This window comes from Petaurus breviceps, unplaced genomic scaffold, assembly GCF_028583685.1.
Source record: "Petaurus breviceps papuanus isolate PSGF00001 unplaced genomic scaffold, PetGlider_PUasm1.0 174, whole genome shotgun sequence".
NCBI lineage: Eukaryota > Metazoa > Chordata > Mammalia > Diprotodontia > Petauridae > Petaurus > Petaurus breviceps.
The window spans coordinates 22,273,971-22,287,368 of NW_027185761.1; the positions used below are offsets into that span (position 1 = coordinate 22,273,971).

General features: G+C 40.5%; 1 long non-coding RNA gene across 2 annotated transcripts in view; it reads left to right on the forward strand.

Annotated features, from left to right (window-relative positions):
• LOC138158042 (uncharacterized) overlaps window positions 1-13,178 on the forward strand; it is a 34,693-nt gene extending 21,515 nt beyond the window's left edge. For both annotated transcript variants that reach the window (XR_011167536.1, XR_011167537.1), the window contains exons 2-3: window positions 8,202-8,327; window positions 11,407-13,178. This is a non-coding gene — a long non-coding RNA (uncharacterized lncRNA). The remainder of the gene's footprint in view (window positions 1-8,201; window positions 8,328-11,406) is intronic.
• Window positions 13,179-13,398: the final 220 nt, after the last annotated feature.

Below are 13,398 nucleotides of genomic sequence, written 5' to 3' on the forward strand. Positions count from 1 at the left end.
CACTACCACCACCACCATCATCATCATCACCACCACCACCACCATCATCACCACCACCACCACCACCACCATCACCACCATCATCAGCAGCATCACCACCATCATCATCATCACCACCACCATCATCATCATCATCACCATCATCATCATCACCACCACCACCATCATCACCACCATCATCATCAGCATCACCACCATCATCATCACCACCACCACCATCATCATCACCATCACCCTCATTATCATCCTCCTTCTCATTTTTCTCCTCCTCCCATCTACCCTGATCAACTCTACTTCTCGTTATTTGATCCCCTCTTTTCCCTCAATATAGCTTTTACTTAATTTTTTCCCAAAGTATTTTTTTAAATACCCTTATTGTTTTGTAGTGTTCCTCACCATTTTTAGTTCACTCTAATCTTTAGTGTTCTTTTTTGCTTGTTTTTTGTTTTTTGCTTTCTGGAGGGCAATTGGGGTTAAGTGACTTGCCCAAGGTCACATGGCTAGTAACTGTTAAGTGTCTGAGGCTGGATTTGAACTCAGGTCCTCCTGACTCCAGGGCTGGTGCTCTATTCACTGCGCCATCCAGCCATCCCATCTTTAGTGTTCTTGACATCAAAAAGGTCTTAGAGATCATCTAATTTAGCCCCCTTATCTTTACAAAGGAGGAAACTGAGGACTGGGGAGGTGTTATGAATTACCCTTGGTCACCAAGCTTGGAAGTAAAACACCTGGGACTCAAATCCTGGTCCTCTGATTCCCCAAAGGCAGCTGGGTGATACAGTGGATAGAGAACTGGACCTGAGTTCAAATACAGACTTAGATACTTACTAGCTGTGAGACCTGGGCAAGTCACTCATCTTGGTTTGCCTCAGTTTACTCAGCTATAAAATGGGCAGAATAATAGTACTTCCCCCCCAGAACTATTGTGAGGTTCAAATTAGATAATCATTTGTATAACACTTAGCACAGTACCTGGCATATAGTAGGTACTTAATAGATGCTTCTTTTCCTTCTTCCTCCTAGTCTAGTATTCTTTCAGTCATACCATGTTGCCTCACTCAAGATCACACAATGAGTCAGTACAAATGCTATTGTTATTGATAAAATGCCAGCTGTTATTCTGATGGTGATTATCATTATTAATAGCAGAACTAGGATGAGAACCTATGTACTAGTTGTGTGACTGAACACAGGACAATCAGAACAATATTTGCTCTTTCCATCCCAATGGTACTTCTCCCATTCCACAAGGTCACTGATAATGACTCAGCAATCCCATCTGCTAGTTTTTTCACTGCCAGGGAAAGAAGTAAGGATGAAAGGAAGCAAAAATTTATTAAATGCATCCTATGTATTAAATGCATACACTTCCCCAAGTCTCAGTTTCCTCATCTATAAGTAGGGGGATAATAATAAATAAAACAATAGATTATTATTTATTATAGAATAAATATAAATAATAATAAATATAACCTGACTGGGTTGTGGTGAAGACCAAATGAGATTATGTATGCAATGTGTTCTACAAACATCAAAGTGCTATTAGAAAAAATTAGTGATTTTTATGGTATTGATTATGATTATTTTCTCATCTTTCTGGATGGAGTTCAGCTAGAGGTGGTCAAGCGATTTTCCTACTTTTATTCTTTTGTGCTTAACACTCTGGCTACTGTTGCATATGTACACAAAATGAGTATCTTTTATAATTGAAGAAATTAGCAAAGGGGTGGCCAGGTAGCACAGCGAGTAAGAGCACCGGCTCCAGTGTTGGGATGACCTGGGGATTGAATCTGGGCTCAGACACTTAGCACCCACTCAGCAACACCTGGCTGTGTAACCTTGAGCAAGTTACTTAACCCCAGTTGCTTAGGGGCAGCCAGGTGGCTCAGTGAGTAAAGAGCACTGGCCCCAGAGTCGGGATGACCTGGGGATCAAATCCAGGCTCAGATACTTAGCACCACACCCAGAAATAACTGGCCCTGTAACCTTGAGCAAGTTACTTAACCCCAATTGCTTAAAAAGAAAAAAAAGAAAGAAATCAGCAGGGCGTGAATGTTTATAGATTGCTTTGAACGAATCTGTAAGGGCTCTCTATGGGGTACCTAAACATGTCATTGGCCTCTCTTTGTAGGGGTCGGTGGATTTTTTTTTTAATCTTTTGTGATAAATACATGATGTTTTCTGTCAAAAAAGATGGGATGAACCTTACATCGGACAGGATACTGGGAAAGTACTTGGCCATTTAATCATGTGCCACCATAAAGCATTTGGGCCAATAATTGTGACTGTTATGCAGATTCACCATTTTCCAGTTTTATAGAGAACCTAGAGTTGAATTTGCCTCCTTTGTTGTAACCATTTTGCCATTCATTCTATTAGCAGTATGGAAGCTTTCAGTTTGATTTTCAGTTCAGCTTGTTCTTTTATTGTGGTGAACTTCTTTCCACCACAGAGGCAAATCCACGCCCCCCTTTGGGGACTTCCTTTGTTAATTGTTCATCTGTGGATGCCTCATTTTGTCCTAACATTGAACCTGAGCTAAGAGAATGATGGTGTTAGAGCTGCCTCTGACAGTGGTCATGGTGAGAACGATTCATCTAAAGAACCTTGGATTGTGAATTGAAGTCCTGAATTTAATGAATGTAGTGATCTTGTGCAAACTTCTTGACATCTCCGAACCTCAGCTTACCTATTGGTGAATATATGTGTATCTATATATCTATTATACAGATAGATCTGCATATCTCAGTCCATATCCCTTTCCATGTCTTTCTCTCTATATCAAATAATTCCTTGCTTTTCTAGAGTGCTTTATGATGTTCAAAGCCCTTTTACAAAAGTTAACTCATTTGATCATAACATCCTGGAGACTTAGGCAAGGCAGTATGAGGAATGATCATTTCTCTCTTGTTTTTAATAACTAATTATTGGATCAGGACCAAGGTTTCCCCCTTTTTCTACTTCCTCATCTAGAAATTAACCAGTGCGGGAAGTCTTTCTAAAAGATTTACACAGTCAAGTTGACTGAGATCTAATCAAAGACAGTAAAAGACATTCTAAGTTTAGGCTAATAGATGCATCCCTGCTCATTATGTTTGTTCAGACAGGTCTGGGAAAATATGGGTCCTTTCTTTTGGCAGACAAGTGATAGAGAAAATTGATAAGTTTCTTTGACCAAGATTTGGGTGATCCAAGTCACATACCCCAAGACCCTCAAGGTAATATAGTCCACTCTTTTACTATAATATTATTTTTCTCATTAATTGTTAACCAATCAGATTTGATGCCACCCTCAGGAACACCTGCTCTTCCAAGGGCATCATATAAACCGTGAGCCCACTGCCATGAGGGGTCTTTGGTTTAAGAGAGATGGCCAAATGACCATCCCTTTATTAATAAATATGCTGGCCTTATTAATAAAATGAATAAATTACCCAGAACTATGTCTCTCAAACTTTTAAAAATGCCACAGCAGGGATTTTTATCCCCATTTTACAGATATTAACTTATCCAAAATCATAAGGTTAGTAAGTCGTAGATCCAAGATTAGAATTTACCTCTCCTGGTTTAGTGTTCTTTCTTTTAAAAACGAGTAAATGTTTTATTAATGCTTGTGTGTTTATATTGCTGTCACTTCTCAATGTCACCCTCTCCCCCTTCCCTGTCCTATAAAACTCTCCCTTGTAACAAAGAAGCACGATAAAACAAAACAAACCAGCACTTGGCCACATCTGACTACAATAGATCATTCCTCACCTAGAGTCTATCTGCATCCTGCTGAGAGGCAAGAGGCAGGCTTCACCATCTGTCCTCTGCAGTCAAGACTGGTCATTGCATTGATATGAGTCTTCCTCTTTTTAAGAATGTCCTGCAGAAGGTGATGTTTAAAGTGAGCCTTAAATGAAGCCCTGGAAACTAAGAGGTGGAGACCATTCCAAGCATGGTGGACAGTTAGTACAAAGTCATTGAGTCAGGAGATGGAATGTTGTGTGTGGATAACAGAAAGCAGACCAGTGGAGCTGGATGGTTGAGTGTGTGGAGGAGAAGAAAGTATAAGACTGGAAAGATCCAAAGGGGCCAGGTTGAAATTTATGCTACTGGGTGAGGCTGAAGCTAGTGGATCACTTGAGCCTTGGCATTTTGAGCTGCATTAGGGCAAAAGCCAACTGGGTGTCTGTAAATAAGTCTGGCACCAATATGAAAACAGAGCAGGTCAAATTGCTAAATACCCTGTCTATATATCCTGTATCAAACTTGCTTTGTATATATTTGTTTGCATGTCCCTTCCCCCTCATCAGATTGTAAGCTCCTTAAGGGCAGAGACTGTGTTTTGCCTCTTTGTATCCCCCCCCCCAGTGATTAGCACAGTACTTGGCACATAGTAGGCACTTAATGAACGTTTATTGAATTGAACTGAATCGAAATGAAATGTAATGTTGATCAGAAGTGGGACTGGGCTGATGAGTGTCTACTGTGGTTTCTGCCTCTGTGAGATAGGGAAGACCTGGTCTCAAGAAAAGGCTATGATACTTGGCAATTAATTTTAAGCTCTGTGCAAATGTAAGGTAGTGATGGCAGTCAGTTTGCCAAGGCATATTTTCTGAGCACCCACTGGGTGTAGAGCAGAGTGCTGTGGTGCCATCTCCTCAAGTTACAGACTCCTGGGTCTGCTCTGAGGATGGTCATCCCTAGCCATCTTCTCCAGTGGGTACCACTTTGTCTCTCATTCCCCCTGACTCAGAACCAGGAGGACGAGAAATTGTTATGTCCTCAGTCCCCACTGTCACTTGAAAAGCATTTTCATCCCTTCATGTCCTTTTTTAAAAAATCTATAGGACTCAATAGTAGCTAGCTCTTTCATAGCACTTTAAGGTTTGCAAAGCACTTGCCAAATGTCTCATTTTATCCTTGAAACAACCTTGGGAGGTAGATGCGATTGTTATGCCCACTTTACAGATAAGGAAATTGAGGCACGGGGAGGTGAAATTAACTTGACTTAGATTTACACAGCTAGTAAATGTCTGAGGAAGGGTGGAACGCAGGTCTTTTGGACTCCAAGTTCAATACTGTAGCCACCATTGCTGTGGCTGTGTTCACATCGCTCTTTCTTCATCTGGCTGACTTCCTCATCCTGTACTGACTTCCAGGTCCCTCTTTTGGCTTTCTTAGTGACTCTGGTACTTGACTCACTTCCTCTCCACTCCAGCCTCTCATCACTGAGGACTTCAGCATCCATAGACTACCCCTCTGATAATCTGAGCCCCAGATTCTGCTACCTCTGCAGCTCCATCATCCCTTCTTCCTTCTCGGCCTCAGCCCCACACTCACTCCTTGGTGTTGCATCCCTAGCACACTACAGAACTTCCATCCACAGCCTCCTATGCCATCGCCTCTTCTGCTCACCCTCACACACAACCTACTTTTCACTCGTAACGTCTCCTCTAGCCCCTGTCTGTTCTTCCAGTTCACCTTCCCCATTCTGACTTCACTTTCCTCCATGCCTAACTTTGACTCCGTGGGCTACTTCTTGTACGTCTTGCTAGTTATTATTGTGAACTTCCTTCGGACAGATCTTCTTTGGTCTCAAACTGCAAATTCTTACTCCACCTCAGAATTTCTTCTCTCTTGTCCCTGGCTGTCTCCTCAGCTCCTTGCTGTCTGGATTCCTTCCACTTTCCTGCAACTCAGCTGCCCAACTAATGTCCTTCCCCTCTTTATCCTCCTTGATCTATGTGGAATTTACACTGGGGGTCCCTTCTCCTGTTGTTATTCAGCTATTTTTCAGTCATGTTCAACTCTTGGTAACCCCATTTGGGGTTTTCTTGGAAAAGATATTGGAGTGATTTGCCATTTCCTTCTTCATCTCATTTTCCAGATGAGGAAACTGAGTCAAAGAGGGTTAAGTGACTTACTCAAGGTCACATAGCTAGTAAGTGTATGAGGCCAGATTTTAACTTAGGAAGATGAGTCTTCCTGACTCCAGGCCTGGTATCTATCCACTGTGCCCCCTAACTGGCTTAAGATAATATAGTAAAATGAAAATTCTCCTTCATTTCAGGAGAAACATCTCTTTGAATGCTGACTCTGATGCTTATTTTTTATAAATTTAATATTTTTTCAAATAAGGAAAAAATTTGTTTTAACTCTTTCCCTCCATTGAAAAAAGAAAAAGGAAAACAAAATTCATAGAAAATATGCAGTCAAGCAAAACACATTCCTACATTGGCCATCTCCAAAAGTCTGTGTCTCCTTCTATACCCCAAGTCCATCATCTCTCTGATATTATTTCTTTGACTGTGAATAAGCCACCTAATCTCAATGAATCGAGTTCCTCATCTGTAAAATGGAGATAGTAATACCTGTAATCCTTACTGCACAGAGTAGTTGCTGAATCTAGCTGTTCTTGGAGCCAACATGTGAGAATAAGCTACTCCACGGGCTACATTTACTTTTCCTCTAACTAGGTTATAAGTTGCATCCAGGCAAAAACCATTAGTAACTAGATAGTACTCATCACAGAATAGGTGCTTAATAAAGGACTGGAAAAAATCTGCAGACTATGTCATAGGAAATATATATTGCATAATGTCTAATAGAGACAATAATCAATTTCTCTATTACATTTCAAGAATTAATATAACCTAATTTTATTGCCTTACCAGTAAAATCAATATATATTATACACACATGCATATACATAAAACATATATACATATATGAGATAATATAAGGAGCTTAAAGCATTTTATAAATACTAGTTATTATTATTAAAGATATTGTCAAAAATGTCTTCAGATAATATTATTGTATAGGGTTACTTCTATTACATAATTTAACCATAGGACTAATTTTTTTTAAAAAAAGGATTAGACTAGATGATCTCCAAGCTCTAACAGTCTATGAATTTACAAATGTTTAATTCAATTACATTCATTTAGTTGTGTGCCTGTTACATGCAAAGAACCAGCTTGTAGATCACATATCCAGCTTAAATGGTATGAGCTCATTTCCCTTCACCGTTCTGGATCCTCCCAAGTTTATCAACATACTTGTAAAAGCAAGATGCATAGAACTGAAGCTAGTAATGCTTCAGACATGCTCTGACTAGGGCCTCTTCATTGCTTCTTCGTCACTGGATGCTCTGCCTCTCCCAATGTAGCCCAAGATTGCATTAATTATCTCAGCTACCCAACATGCTTTGGACTTCTATTGAACTTTCTGTTGGTCTCAGGTCCTTTCTCAGATACACTGCCGTCTAGCTATACCAGTGCCATTTTATACTCGTGAAGTCAACTTTTTTGAGCCCAAGTGTATTTATTCCTATTAAATATCTTCATTGATAGTAGTGTTAAACAGCAAAGGGCCATGCAAAGATCCACAGAGCACTCCACTGTAAAATGCCTTCCAGGTTGACATGGAACCATTGGCTGACTTTGAACACTTTGGACATGATCATCCAGCTAATTCTGAATCCACCTCTCTATACCCTTGTCTAAGTCATATCTCTCTATCTTTTCCATAATAATTGCATAAGAGACTTTATCAAATGCATTGCTAAAATCTCAGTAAACTTTGTATGATTTCCTTGATCTACCAGTTTAGTAACCCTGTCGAAAAAGGAAATAAAGTCAGTCTAGTGTGACCAGTTCTCAATGAAGCTATCCTGGCTTTGCATTATCACTGCTTCCTTTTCTATATGTTTACCAACCATCTCTAATAATAAGGTCTAGGATTTTTACCGGCAATTAAAGTAAACAAGACCTGATGACTTATTGGATAGGGGATTATGGGAGAAGTTAAGGGTGTCTCCCAAGTTTCCAGCTGGGTTTGTTTGGGAGTAGGGTGATGCCAAATTATGAGATTCCAGTTTAGGGGAGAACATGAGTTCTATTTGGGATATACTGAGTTTGAGATGCTAAGGGAGCATCCAAGCAAAGGTGTCCAAAAGGCAGTTGAAGATGTGGGTCTGGAGTGTTGGTGAGAGATTAGCATTGGATATATGGATCTACATGTAATTGAATTGTATGACTGTGGACTTTTATTTTCAGCTTTTAGACTCAGTGGCCCAGGGAAAGCAGAACAGAAAGGGAACCTGCTAAGACTGAGGTGTAGAGGGGAATGTAACCCATTTTTCTCTCCTCTTTCTCTTTTCCCATTTGTTAATCTTTTCTTCTCTCTATTTTCACTTCTCCTTTCTTGAGGTCATTGAAATTGTAAACTCCGATCTGGAAGAGACCTTAGGGATCATCTGACCTAATCTCTTCATTTTATTGAGGAGGAAACGGAGGTCATGGGATATGAATGTCTTGCCCAGCGTCACATAGCAAGTAAGTGCCATAGTTGGAATGATAGTCTAGGGCTTTTTCTGAGCCTTATCACATATATAATATAAAATTATATATAATATATAAAATTATATATCTACATTATATTGATATAATATGATATTGATAATGCACCTACATTATATTGATATCCAGTTGAAGGACTTGAAAAATATAACTTTTAGAGTTATTGAATAAAGTTTTGTATGGCTTGTTCCCAATAATAATTTAAAAATAACAATGTTATATAGTACATTAAGAAAGAAATATTTTACATTATATTCAATAGCTAAACCTGTAAATTCACCTGTCTATCCATCTATCCATCCACTCAAAGTCTATTTATTAAAGATTGACTGTATTCTAGGCACCATGGGGACATACAAAGATGCATTGGATACAGTCCCTGCTGTGAGGTTACTGCCTCCTCCAGTGCCCTTTCCCCAACATCATGCTGTCTCTTTTTAGCGGAAAAATGTCAAAAATGTAGTAATCAGACAGCTCCTTGGTGCATTGGCATTTGAGGCTTGTTTGCCTTTTTCAGCAAATATCTAGAATAATGTAAAGTCTATAAACTCAGTGGCCCCTTTCTACCCCCTCTTCCAACTCTGAGTTTTCAGCCAGATTAAGTTTTAAGAGTAGATTGAATAGGAGATTGGTTGGAAAGAAACAAATTCCTCTAGAAGAAATGTTTGACCTTCTACCTATCTTCTTTTCAGTGACTGGCAACTAGCATCATAGGACAAATTTTAATTTTTTCATTGATTCCATTTAATTTTTTAAAAAATTAAAGAAAAATTTATTTCCCTTAGTTGCTACAATACAACTGGTTCCCAGTATCCCTAACTTCCCTTTTCTTCCCTCCCCTACCATATACATCTTGAACAAAGCAAAAAGTCAACTGACACAAAGATCCTATCTATTAGCATGTGCAGCTTTCTACATTCAGGTCTCTCCCCTCTTTACTGCGGAAAGGGAAATGTGTTTCATGATTGGTTCTCTGGCACCAAGACTGGTCATACCCATTAAGTCTAGTTGACTGACTTTCAGTGTCATCTTTATTTATATGATGGCAGGCATTGTATATATCGTTCTTCTGGTTCTACTTTCTCTGAATTCACTTTTTTTCTTTCCTTATGGCTCGAAAATATTCCGTGACTTTCATATGAAAATCATTTCATTGTTCAATGGAAAAAGCACTCGCCCTGTAGTCAGAGGTCCTAGGTTCATATCCCACTGTTGATGCTTATGACCTGTGTGATCCAAGGCAAGTCATTTAACCTCCCTGGGTCTCAGTTTCCTCATCAAAATGAGGACTTTGGATAAGATGACTTTTGAGGTCTCCCTCCCCCCCCCCACCCCCTGCCAGCTCTACATATCTGTTTCTATGATCCTATGATTCCTTATACCAAAATTTGTTTGGCTCTTCCACAAATGATGGGCACCCACTTTGTTTTCATTTTTTTTGCTCTAAGAAAGTGAACATTTTGACATGTGTGAATTCAGGGTTGGAAGAGACCCTGAAACTAATTTAGTCCATCTAAAAATCACTGTCTTTTTTCTCCAACTGTCCTTTGTCTCCTTCATTTCACAGAGATGAAAATTGAGACCCAGAAGGTTGAACTGACTGGAACCAGTTCAATATGAATGAAAGAGCTGAGAGTAGGTTTAGTTTTGAAAAGGGGATGGAAGGAGAATTGGGGAGTTGGAACAGAGAGGGAGAGAGACTACAGAGGGAGCTAAAAGCAGGCTTTGATAGTAAGGTGGAGGGAGGGAAGAAAAATGGGGGAGGGTCAAAAAGAAAATCTGCTGTCTTCCAAATTTCGGAATCGAAAGATCCTTTTGTGGCCATAATAAATACATACACTTTGGACTCTCACCTGTAAAGCCTTTATTTCCCTCTATTTAGCCTTCTTCATTTACAGATTCAGGCTTCATAAGAAGTTGTCAAGACTGCCCTAGCCAGGCTATGTGGCCCCCCATAAACTTGAAAATGCCATTTGTCTCTAGTTAATGTAACCTTATTTACTATACTGCCCCAACAATTTCCCCTCCCACGTGCTTTGGTTTTTTTCATACTCTGATTTGACTCAAACACTAAATAAGTATATTATTTACAAAATATCTTTATCACCCAGAAGATATCTCACTGAAAGGAATTAAACAGTTACACATTAAAACTTTTATATATGGGATACGCATCAGTAAACATCAGTATATGCCATTCCAGACCCATTTCTATTTTCTCTGTGGGAAAAACAAGTTACTGAAGCTGAAAGGTGAAGGCTGTCCTTTGTGAAGGAGCCCTTGGCCAAAACCTCCTTCTGAGGGCACTCATCAACACAACCCAGCTGAGAGGCCAGAGTTCTGAGGGTGAAAAAGAGTTAGTTTGTATAAACACTTCAGGGAAGAAGCAGATCAACATGGCGGCTGTGTCTCTTTGGGCAATTCACTTCCCTGCCCCTGGGCCTCAGTCTGCAGATCTAAATGAGGAGGTTGGATGAGATGGGAGGGCCCTTCTAATTCTGACATTTTATGTTTCTGTTTATTGAGCACCTACTATGTGGTCAATGTATCTTGGTAGTGGGAGAAGCAAAGGGTAAGCAAAGGCCTGGTGCTGGGAAAGTGTGAGGGGGTTGGCAGAACAGCCCAATGGGATGTTAGATTGGAAAGGCACTTAGAAATCACTTTATCCAAGCCCCTCATTTTGACAAAGGATGAAACTGAGGTCTGGAGGGAGAAATGTTTGCTCTAGGCCCAAGTAGTGGCAAGAGCTGCCACAGTAGTGGGGGATTCCTCCTAGGAAATAATGGGAGGTAAAGTTGGATGGATAGGGTGGGGTCAGACAATGGAAGTCTGGAATGTTGGGTAGATTAATCTCCATTCATGTTCTAGTGGAAGAAAAGGATTGTTCAGTACAGGTAAACAGAGGCAACATGAAAAGACTGGGAGTCTGGAAAGGAGGGAGAGAAGAAAGGGCAGGAGGGAAGGACACAGAAAGGAGGGAGGGGGGTAGGCGCTAATGACACATTGCAATTCCTTTGCTAGTTTGTTCCCAATGTTCCTTCCCCACTCTTTCAAGGTGATTTGAAAGGTGAACCACCAGGACCAAGACAACTCTTCAGACCCCTTCGGAAGCTGCTGTGGACCCTGGTGTGAACCGTGCAGTGGGGAGAACCCTGGGTCCAGATTAGGAGTCAGAGGACCTGGATGTGAATCCCACATCTGCCACTTCCTGCTTCTGTGACTTCGAGCAAGTACTTGTCCTTCTCTAGGATTCAATTTCTTCCTAGATGGGGTCCCTGGGACCTCTAACTCTATGATTCTGTAATGTAAACACCGAAACTACCGGGACAAAGAATTTGTGTCCCTCATTCTGCCTCCCCCATCTTCTCCCCCACCCCCATATCTCTTTCTCTGTTGCTATCTTTCTCCCCTCTCTCCTCTCCTCTCTTTTCTTTCATTCTCTCCCCCTTCTCTCTCTTTTCTTTCTTTGTTTCTCTCTCTCTCTCCCTCCCTCCCATTTCTTTCTCTCACACCTTTTGGGGAGTGGGGGTATCTGCACAACCAAAGCATTGTCATTTATATATTCAGATACTCTTGCAAATTTCATTCAAAAGGAATTCAGCAGACATTCACTAAGTGCCTACTGTGTCTAAAGAACTATGTGGGTTCTGTGAACACAAAGACAAAGCTAAAACCAGTCCTTGTCTTCAAGGAGCTTATGTTCTGCTGGGGAGATACAACACACACACAGATCAGTTGGTATAAAGCAATATACAATTATATGGAGTAAATTTAAGAAGGAGGGCACTACCTGCTGCAGTGATCAGGAAGACTCTTGTGTATGATTTGGTGCCTGCCCTGAGCCTGGAAGGAAGCCAGGGGTTCTAAGAGGCTGAGATGAGGAAGGAGGGAGTGCATGCCAGGCATGGAGAATGACAGAGGAACAGCCCCTATTTATATAGTGTTCTCCTCATGACAGCCCTGCAGGCTGCTTGTAGACACATTCTCAATCTTATTATTGTTATGAGAGCAGACCAATATCACACAGCCAGGAAACTGAGGCAGGATTCAAACCTAACTCTCCTGATTCTGGGTCTTACACCTTAGCCACTCTACCCTAACTTTTCTTGCTTTAATGATCACAAAATCACTGATTATATCAAAGGTTTCCATCCTCAAATATTACCCTCACCATTGAATCAGTTCCTTCCCTCAAGCCTAGTCTGAAACAGCTTACCTTTCCTTACTGATTAAAGATAGACAAAGCACTCTCTTCCCAAGAATCCTGGAAAGCAGCACAGGGTGGTTCTTTCTATACTTTATCTATAGCTGGATAATCTGGGTTCATGACTGGGACGGTTGGTAGCACATTGGACAGAGTATTGGGCCTGGAGTCAGGAAGACTCATTTTTCTGAGTCCAAATCTGGCCTCAGATACTTGCTAGCTGTGTAACTCTGGCTTAACTCTTGTAACTCTTGGCCTCAGTTTCCTCATTTGTAAAATGAGTTAGAGAAGGAAATGACAAACTTCTCCAGTATCTTTGTCAAGAAAACCCCAAATGGGGTCATGGAGAGTCAGACATGAATGAAACAACTATGACTTGGGTTTGAATACTTCTTCTTCAACTTCCTACCCGTGTGACCATGTACAAATTATTTAACCTCAACCTCTCTGGGTATCACTTTTCTTATCCTTAAAATGGGGGGTTAGGGATGGACTATGTCAGAGGCTTGAAACTGGACTGCACTGGGGCTGACAACACTCCCCAGTTCCTCTGAACCAGATTAAAATGTAATTGGAGAGTATTTAACAAAATAAACAAAAAATTCAACAAAACATAGATAATATTAATGTGTGGTTTTCTAAGTCAATATGTAGCCCTTATGCATGGCTTAGTTTCTATTCGAATTTGACACCCCTAGACTAGATGACCAACCCTAAATCTATAATCACATGACTCTGTGAGAATAGCCAGTACAAATTATCACGTCCTTTTTAAAAAGGAGGAAAACAAGGGTCAAAAGAGAAGTGACTTTTCTAAAGTCTTAGAGATAGCAAGTTTTAAAG